Source organism: Macrobrachium nipponense, chromosome 48 (assembly GCF_015104395.2).
Source record: "Macrobrachium nipponense isolate FS-2020 chromosome 48, ASM1510439v2, whole genome shotgun sequence".
NCBI lineage: Eukaryota > Metazoa > Arthropoda > Malacostraca > Decapoda > Palaemonidae > Macrobrachium > Macrobrachium nipponense.
Genome location: NC_087223.1, coordinates 7,877,458 through 7,888,070, shown reverse-complemented (window position 1 = coordinate 7,888,070; position 10,613 = coordinate 7,877,458).

Sequence of the window (10,613 nt, the reverse complement as noted above, 5' to 3'; positions counted from 1 at the left end):
TTCTATTTCATACTCTGTGGCCTTTTGAGAACATTACCATTTTCTGTGAAATGATCATACACTAAAACCAGCATTCCGTGTTCTATGTAGCCTCTCGCACCAATCGCTTTGAAGGGTAACTCGCCAATTATTCATGCGTCAATCCAGCGACCCCCTTAAATCTTAGTTATACAGGTCACCCTTCATCCAGGATTCTCATAGGATCTCAAAGGGCCTCAAAGGATCCTCAGGGATCTCAGGGGAGATCTAGGATGCTTTAGAGTCACAGAGATGAGATGACCTCTCCTATTCTGGGAGAAAGGGTCCTTCATGTATTAAAAGGCAGGATTTTTGCATAGTCCTGTCCGCAGTTTGGATATTTTTGTGACTTCGAAATCTCGGTATGTATGAATATATGTATATATGTATGTAGGTATGATGCATGGATTTATAGATTATGTATGTATTTAAGTATGTATGGATTTATAGATGTATGTTTGTATATATGTATAAATGTATGTATGTATGTGTGTGTGGATTTATATATGTATGTATAAATGTAGGTGTGTATGTATGTATGTATGTATGTATGTATGTATGTATGTATATGTATGTATGATGTATGTATGTATGTATGTATGTATACAGAGGTAGTAATGATAATATATAAAAAAAAAGTCCAAGCAAAAATACGACCACCTGGAAAAAAGTAAATTTTAAATCCGGTAAAATTCCAACTTTCATTTCGTGATTGTTATCTTTTCTATTTTGCTTTTGATGTTCTTTTTTTTTCTAATTAAAACAGACACATAAATATTTTCTTTCCATAAGTGGAATGAAACAGCTTTTAAAATGACTACAATTTCTTACGTTTAATATTCTGCCTGATAAAATCTCTCTTGTTATAACATTCAGACTAAAATCTTAGCCTTAGCTACAACTTAGATTAATAACAGAATGTAGCTAATATTTAAGTTGTAACAGCAACTACTATACTTAGAATCGCAACAGGAAAAACTGATATTACGACCTTGTTGGGCCGGGGTGCAAGTTCTTTTGCACAAGAATAGAGAGGACAGTGATCTTACCAAGTATCCAGATAAATTCAGTCAGCGGAGACAAAAACACACAGGAAAACTCAACAATATTTATTAACAATCAAAGTAAAAGAATAATAAGTCAGCCTTGTGACTATACGGACACAACTTAGTCCTTACTACTCCCGTAGGAGTTTCCTAATCACTAATACTAAACCCTAGACAGAAAATATTGAGAGATAAACTAAATAAATTAGTAAAATGGGCCCAACACCAACATAAATATAAACCAATACCTATCACTAAGCAGAGAGGAAAGAAGTAAGAGACCAACAGGGGAAAACTTAATTCTCCTACCTACATTATAAACTAAACCTTAATATAAAAATTATCAAACATCTTCATAGATAATACACAAGAAATAATGAAAACTACAGTCTCACTCGTGGCAAGATATACACTGATTTGCATATATATATATAAATATAAAATGTACGCAAAGAGCTTCTCACACTGAATAAGGGATGAATGATTCCCAAATGATTCAGGATAAACAGTTGCCTTGCCGTAGCCGAAATAAAGGGGAGCCGTGATCTCTTACACTCTCTGGACAATGCCACGTACCAGGCCAATACTCAGCTATCTGAAGGGCGTGCAGCTACACAGGTCACCAATATCATGGGGAAGAGTCTGTCGTGCTCCCGACCAAAACACAAGGGAAATTCCTACCTGGTAGCAACCGCCCTACTTGCACCTTCACGGGCCTCAATGCCCCCAACCGCTGCAGCTCAGAAGACGTCGTAGGCAAACACAGTGATGTCCCCTCCCACGTCCACTCTGTCGGGATCCAGCGCCGATATCAGAGCCCGCAGGAAAGTACACACAGTAAGGGGGAAAGTCACCGCAGATGGCAGAAATGCCCCTGCGCCTTCAATACTGACGACGTTGAATCCTTCGAAGGGCGATTAAGAAAAAATATGCCAGCTGCACAACCATGCGGGGAGAATAGCGAGCCCGAACTGTTGTCGGGAAAAAGTCGCGCCCCTCCAATATCCTCACTGGTGTCCTTTTCACCAACCGCTCAAAAGATAAAACAAACAAAACAAAAAAACTAGCATTAATAAGATGCTCACAAACATTTAACAAGCGGGGAGGAGGTTTAACAAGCAGTTCGCTTGACGCTCAGCCGAGACCAAAGTAAAGCTTAAAACTAAAACCTTAAAAACTAATTCCTTACGCTAATTTTATATACAACAAATATACAAAAAGCAGTAACAAGGCTGAGATATAAAATAAAGCAAAAGCAATGCCATTACGTTAATACATGATACCTTCCTCCCCCCAAAGAAAAAAAAGAATTTTTCAGCAAAAATAATTTTTTTTTTTACTACTGTGGTATAAACAAACCTGTAAGGAAAGAACAATAAAGACAACCAATAACAGGCAAACATACAATAATAGAACAATAAACCTGAAACCAAATTGTGTTAAAATATCAATAATAGAATATACCACGAGAGAATACAAACCAAATGCTTTATATAGCTTACCATTATTTTAAAGCTCAATGATAATACCATACTCTGAACCCAAAGTCAAAGCATGGTAAAAGACAGACATAACATAACAATACCAATAATTTAAACAGGATCATAACAGTCACAAATCCTCAAATCTAAGGAAACCATCTTACCTAGCTTAACCTAAATAAACTTAGACACACACAGGCATACACCTTAACCTACAGCTCACCAACAATATAGTTCAAAAAGTCATATAAATAAATCAAATCAAAATTCTTAGTATACCGGGACAAATCAATCATTCGTTAGGAATCATGAACCATTATAACATAATAAGAGTGTATACCACTCACAGAAACCTTACAGAAACTTACTAAATCTACAAAACAACTCTTGAAATATTACTTAAACTATACTACATTCAAAAGAAATTTTTATTCATACAACCTAATTGGAGAAACGAGCAGGGCAGCGTACGAGAAGGATCAGGCAAGCACACTAAGTCCTAGAAAGGGCGTCAGGAATTTTATTGTCTGTCCCTTTTACGTGTTTAATAATAAGGTTGAATTCCTGCAAGAATAGGGCCCAACGCAAAATCCTCTGTTGGCTCCCTTCATCCGCTCGATGAAAACCAGAGGATTGTGGTCCGTCCAAATCTCAACCGGAAAAGAAAAATTGGTCACATATGGTTTGAAATGGTTAAGAGCGCGGACCAAAGAAAGAGCTTCCTTTTCAATGGTGGAGTAACGCCTTTCCGCCGCCAGAAGCTTCTTACTATAGTAAGATATAGGATGAACACCGTCCTCCTTCCGTTGGAAAAGGACCCCTCCAATCCCGACATCACTGGCATCTACCGCGATAATAAAAGGTTTCTGAAAATCTGGGGAAGTCAAAATAGGGTTAGTAATTAGCACAGATTTAAGTTTATTAAAAGATTCTTCACACCGATCAGACCACAAGAACCTTTTCCCTTTTTCTAATAAAGTAGTAAGAGGTTGAGCAAGATCTGAGTAATTACGCACGAAACGGCGGTAATAACCCGTCATGCCCAGCACCCTTCTTACCTCTCTAACATTACTTGGCCTTTCAAATTAATAATACCTCGAGGTTAGCTTGTTTCGGAGCCACCTGACCCAAACCAACCTCGTGACCCAAATAACAAACCTTGGCCTGGCCCAATTCGCACTTAGCCAAATTAACAACTAGTCCTGCAGACCTAAGAGCTTCAAAAACCTTACGTAACCTTAGCATGTGGGTATCCCAGTCATTACTATATACTACCAAGTTATCGATATAAATTCCGTTCCTTCCAAACCACAATTAACCTATTCATGAGCCTCTGAAAAGTACAAGCTGCATTTTTCATTCCAATGGCATAACCTTACACTCGTATAGGCCAAATGGAGTGACAATGCTGATATTTCACGAGCTCGATCGGATAATGGAACCTGCCAATAACCTTTCAAAAGATCCAGCTTAGTAATAAATTTGGCAGAACCAATCCGATCCAAACAATCATCAATACGAGGGAGTGGAAACGAATCATTTTTAGTATTTTTGTTCACTTTGCGGTAGTCCACGCACATGCGGAACTTACCGTCTGCTTTTTTTACTAATACAATAGATAACTCCAGGGACTCACAGATGGTTGAATAAGGTCATGCTTCAACATGTACTCTATCTCCTTACTGACCAAATCCAATTTTACTGGTTCAGCCGGTAAGGACTTTGCTTCACAGGGGAAGCACCACCTACATCAACGTCATGATTTAAAATATTTGTTCTACCTGGAGCATCCTGAAAAGATCTGAAAAGGAATAAATTAAGTTAAGCACATCCTTCCGTTTGTCAACATCTAAATGATCTAAACTACTTTTCAACATTTCCAAATTTTGCATATTTTCAACCCAATGCATCTGAAGGAACCTGACACCCTAACTCATCACAGTCCTCTGGAGGCACATCCACTACCACAGACACAGGCTCGTACACGATCGCTAATGGTCACCTTGCTTCTTACCATGGTAAGGTTTCAGCCTATTAATGTGAAATATTCTACACTTACGGCTTGAACCGGGGGCCTCAATTTCATAGTTAAACTCTGACAGTTTCCTCAAAACCTTCCAAGGGCCCTTATATCTTGGTTCTAGAAAACTATCTGGGTCCATACTCAACACCAGCACTAGCTCCCCAGGTTCAAATGACGTACCTTTACCCCTTTTTGTCAAAATTAACTTTCATTACCGACTGTGATCGTTCCAAATTTTCCCTGGCAAACTTCCAAGCACTAATCATGCCCTTCAAGTCTTCCACAAACCTTCCAACTTTTATTTCACCTTCCGGTTTGATTCGAGCATTTCAAAACAATTTCCAATGGACCGCGAACCTTGTGCCCAAATACCAACTCAAAAGGAGCTACCCAGTAGAAGAGTTAGGGTGGCTCCTGATAGCAAAGAGGGCAAAAGGGAGGGCTTTGTCCCAATCACTACCATTATCATAATGTTTTCTTCAGGACAGACTTGAGTTTGGGTTTGGTGGAATCTTTCCACACACCTTGACTCTCTGGTGATAAGGTACGCTGGTAATGTGCTGAATGGCCAGTTCAGCACACTTACCCCTAAATACCTTACTCGTGAAATTCGTCCCGCAGTCTGTCTGAATTACACGAGGGAGACCATACCTGAAAGATCAATAAGTTTTTCGAAAACAACTTTGGAAGTAATACGCCTCATAGGTATAGCTTCAGGAAAACGAGAGGCTCTATCCATGATAGTTAATAAATATACGAACCTGTTTTAGTCTTAGGTAAGGGACCTACAACATCAATTACTAACTCAGAAAATGGTTTCACCTATGGCAGTTATGGGATGCAACGGGGCTTTAGGATCCCCTGATTAGGTTTACCCATAACCTGACCAAGTTTTCACATTCTCTGATAAACTGCTTCACACTCAATTTAATTCCGGGCCACCAAAAATACCTAGCCAAGCTGTGGAAAGTTTTTTAACACACCCAAATGACCTGAAAAAAATTGGTATGAGCTAATTCCAAAATAGAATTTCTGAATTGAGAAGGTACCACAATCTGTTCCACTCTACCAGATTTTATTCAAATTATCAGATGCGGACGACTAAACCTATATAATAAGCCCCTTACAACTCCAAACCTAGGTTTAGTCAGATCCTCAACATCGCCCAAATCAAAATCAAACTCATCTTTTTGAGCTTTAATAAAAGCAGCTCTGTTCCAATCAAGTTTCATATCATTAACTACAGTATCATTACCACTACTCTCTACTGACCCGGGCCTTACTACATCTAACTCTACACTACTTAACATTAATCATCATCATTATCCACATCAAGTAAACTAACAGCTTTTGCTGCAGACCGAGTAATTACAGCCACAGGACTAGCATTTACAGATAATAAAGGGAAAAATCTCCCGTCCTTCACTATCCAGCATATCATTTCCAGGATACCATCAATACCCACCCGGATAGGTAGACTATCCACCACAGCCAACTCAGTGATGCGATCATACCCTGGAAAAGACATACGGACATTAACCAAAGGAGCCGACACAATCGAGTCTGGGAAACCTCCCAATAATACAAAATTTCCAGTATATTTCTCAGAACCATTCAGTGCCCTCTTCATGACCAAACGACCGGGCAGAACCGGTGTCCCTAAAAAACTTCACCTGGACAACACAAGAGTCAAAATCAATTTTTCCAGGCCATACATATTTGTCATACTTAAGTCACAATTGAGGATTAGGAGCATCAGACTTACTACTATTTCCTAAACTACCACTATCTACTACAGATCTGTCTACAGAACTACTACTTCTAACATTTGACCTATCATTAACTAATGCTACAGGACTTTGATTATTACGCTCTAGGTACCGCCTCCACGAGCATTACACTGGCTTTGGAAATGCCCTGGCTTATTACACCAGAAACATGTTCCTCTACGGCCTGAACCTCTTGTTTTCCATTATTATTTATTCTGTTATTTCCCCCATTTGGGAAGTCCTCTATTAACAAAAACCCTAGGGGGAGGAGGACCTCCTTGGACTCTACCAATATCCCTACCACCTGAAAAGGAATTAGTAACATTAATATTCTTAGAGATATTGGGAGTCAACAAGGGGGGTTCAACTCTCCTACCACCACTATGGGAATGAGATGAGGGATTATTCAAGACCTTATAATTAAAATTGCCACTACCTGAACGGTGAGTTAACACAAACTCATCCGCTAATTGAGCGGCACTACTCAATTTCATGGCCTTTACCTCCTCAAGGTGGACCCTTAACTCCCTGCTACAGGCCTTCTTAAACTCCTCAAGGAGCATCAGTTCGCGTAACGCAGCGAAAGTCACTACCTGACGACTTTTCAGCCAGTCGTCGAACTGTTCCTCCTTGACACGTGCAAATTCTACGAAGGACTGTGCAGGGTGTTTCACATAGTTCCGAAATCTGAGGCGGTAGGCCTCAGGGACCAGGTCATATGCTTTCAAAATCAAGCTTTTCACTTTTTGGTAGTCACGGGCTACTCCCTCCTCCAAGGCATTGTATACCCGAATTGCCTTGCCCACTAACCTACATTGGATTAGAAACCGTCCACATCTCTGTGGGCCAGGACAATCGGGTGGCCACACGCTCAAATGCCTTGAAGAACTCAGGGACATTTTTGTGCCGCACCTAGATTGAACCTATCCTGAAAATTTACTTTAGGGGAACTGGCCATATTGGTCCCCTGTAACCTTGCCATCTGCAAATTAAGGTTAGCCATCTCCAACTCGTGTCGCCTTGCCCGCTCGTTCTCCTCAAATTCAATCTTCCTTAACTCAATTCTTTTACATATCAACTTGTATTCCACCTCCTCCTTGGAGTCACCCAAAGCATTAACAGGGGCCAGGGGTTCAACTGGCACCGAATTAGAGGGGGGCAAGAATGGATTATTTGATACATTTTTAATTAAATTTGCAGGACCCTTATAAATGGTACCTGTACGAGGAGGATCCTCGAACAGGGTTAGGCCAGCTCTCACACTCACACTATCCTCTTCCAAATCATTTATACTACCTTCACCAATACTATCCATATCACTCTCCCTATCACTAACTAAATGCTCAGCCTCTGCCAAGTCCTGGTTGACCTTATCCCTAACCGCCACCAATATTTCCTTCTTAGTGTCCACTGACTTCAGTGGAACACACAACCACTTAGCACACTCAATTAAATGCTTTTTGTTCAACACTGGTAAGTGCTTAAGGCAATCAGCCGACCCCAAAAACTCAGCTGGGTCAAAAATAAACTCTGCCATTTTAACACAAATAATTCAGGGGGGAAGGCAACAGTCAAAACAGTAACAAATACTGAAGCGTCCACCTGAGTGTCGCTCCACCGACCAAAATACCGGATACCCCGAGCTCTCTATCCTGTCACGGTCGCCAAATATTACGACCCTTGTTGGGCCGGGGTGCAAGTTCTTTTGCACAAGAATAGAGAGGACAGTGATCTTACCAAGTATCCAGATAAATTCAGTCAGCGGAGACAAAAAACACACAGGAAAACTCAACAATATTTATTAACAATCAAAGTAAAAGAATAATAAAGTCAGCCTTGTGACTATACCGGACACAACTTAGTCCTTACTACTCCCGTAGAGTTCCTAATCACTAATACTAAACCCTAGACGAAAATATTGAGAGATAAACTAAATAAATTAGTAAAATGGGCCCAACACCACAAATAAATATAAACCAATACCTATCACTAAGCGAGAGGAAAGAAGTAAGAGACCAACAGGGGGAAAACTTAATTCTCCTACCTACAATTATAAAACTAAACCTTAAATATAAAAATTAATCAAACATCTTCATAGATAATACACAAGAAATAATGAAAACTACAGTCTCACTCGTGGCAAGATATACACTGATTTGCATATATATATATAAATATAAAAATGTACGCAAAGAGCTTCTCACACTGAATAAGGGATGAATGATTCCCAAATGATTCAGGATAAACAGTTGCCTTGCCGTAGGCCGAAATAAAGGGGAGCCGTGATCTCTTACACTCTCTGGGACAATGCCACGTACCAGGCCAATACTCAGCTATCTGAAGGGCGTGCAGCTACACAGGTCACCAATACCATGGGGAAGGAGTCTGTCGTGCTCCCGACCAAAAACACCGCCCTACTTGCACCTTCACGGGCCTCAATGCCCCCACCGCTGCAGCTCAGAAGGACGTCGTAGGCAAACACAGTGATGTCCCTCGTCCACTCTGTCGGGATCCAGCGCCGATATCAGAGCCCGCAGGAAAGTACACAGTAAGGGGGAAAGTCACCGCAGATGGCAGAAATGCCCCTGCGCCTTCAATACTGACGACGTTGAATCCTTCGAAGGGCGATTAAGATGCCAGCTGCACAACCATGCGGGGAGAATAGCGAGCCCGACTGTTGTCGGAAAAAGTCGCGCCCCCTCCAATATCCTCACTGGTGTCCTTTTCACCAACCGCTCAAAAGATAAACAAAACAAAAAAACTAGCATTAATAAGATGCTCACAAACATTAACAAGCGGGGAGGAGGTTTAACAAGCAGTTCGCTTGACGCTCAGCCGAGACCAAAGTAAAGCTTAAAACTAAAACCTTAAAAACTAATTTCCTTACGCTAATTTTATATCAACAACATAACAAAAAAGCAGTAAACAAGGCTGAGATAAAATAAAGCAAAGCAATGCCAATTACGTTAATACATGATACTGTAACTAGAATCACAAAAGCAAATCTATAACTAGAATCACAACAGCAAAACTATAACTAGAATCACAACAGCAAATCTATAACTAGAATCACAACAGCAAAACTATAACTAGAATCAACAACAAATCTATAAACTAGAATCACAACAGCAAATCTATACTAGAATCACAACAGCAACAACCATTACATCAGCGGAAACTATAACTCAAGTTACAACAGCAAACATATAACTAGAATCACAAAAGCAAAAACTATAACAAGAATCACAACAACAAAAGATTACTAGAATCACAGCAGCAACAACTATTAATAGAAGTACACATTAAAAAACATCAAACACTCCACTAGATCACAACGACAGCAAGTATAACCTACAACTCAACCTACAACAAAGAAAAAAAACAACAAATCACAACCACATCTCTTTCTGAAGTGAAATTATTGAGAGTAAAAAGTTCGAATTTTCTCTCTAATACTTTGAATATTATTCATTATTCTGAACTCAGCTAAAAATATATTCCCTTCCCAGAATCAGCATAAATATATCGTTTGTTTTGTTCGCATTTTAAAATATTCACTAAAGATGTTCCTTCTTTCGATCAGAAAATACCTACGGGCGAATTTGGAGTTTTATTTTGAGACTTCTGTTTTCAGATTTTATTTTATTTATTTTTTTTTTAGAAAGGAGAAAGAATGATCATATTAATGGCTTGGGGAGATGGCACAGAAATGCTCTCTCTCTCTCTCCTCTCTCTCTCTCTCTCTCTTAGTTTCCAGTTCTTACACATGACAATCTTGAAATTGTCTGAGATTGTCTGAAATCTCTCTCTCTCTCTCTCATCTCTCTCTCTCTCTCATCTCTCTCTCTCTCTCCGTCTTCTTTAAAGATCCCAATATGTGTGTATATATATATATATATATATATATATATATATATATATATATATATATATATATATATAAAAGTCATATACATTACCGTGATTCATATACATAAATCGAGGCTACAATGTCCTTTAATATGTAATTCGCTCTACCTCGGAATTAATTATATTTTTTATATATGCTTAACCGAAGGGGAATTTTTTTCTCGATAATAGATTTACCTGTATCTGGGCGCGAACCCAGGAGACATTCAAATCCAGGCACGTCAGTGAAGCACCATATGTGTGTGTGTGTGTGTGTGTTTTCATATATTCCTATATATACATATATATAAATATATGTCAGATGAAAGAGGGCTATAATTAATAATATATTTAATATGCCATTGTGATGTGATGTGCTGTGGCTTTT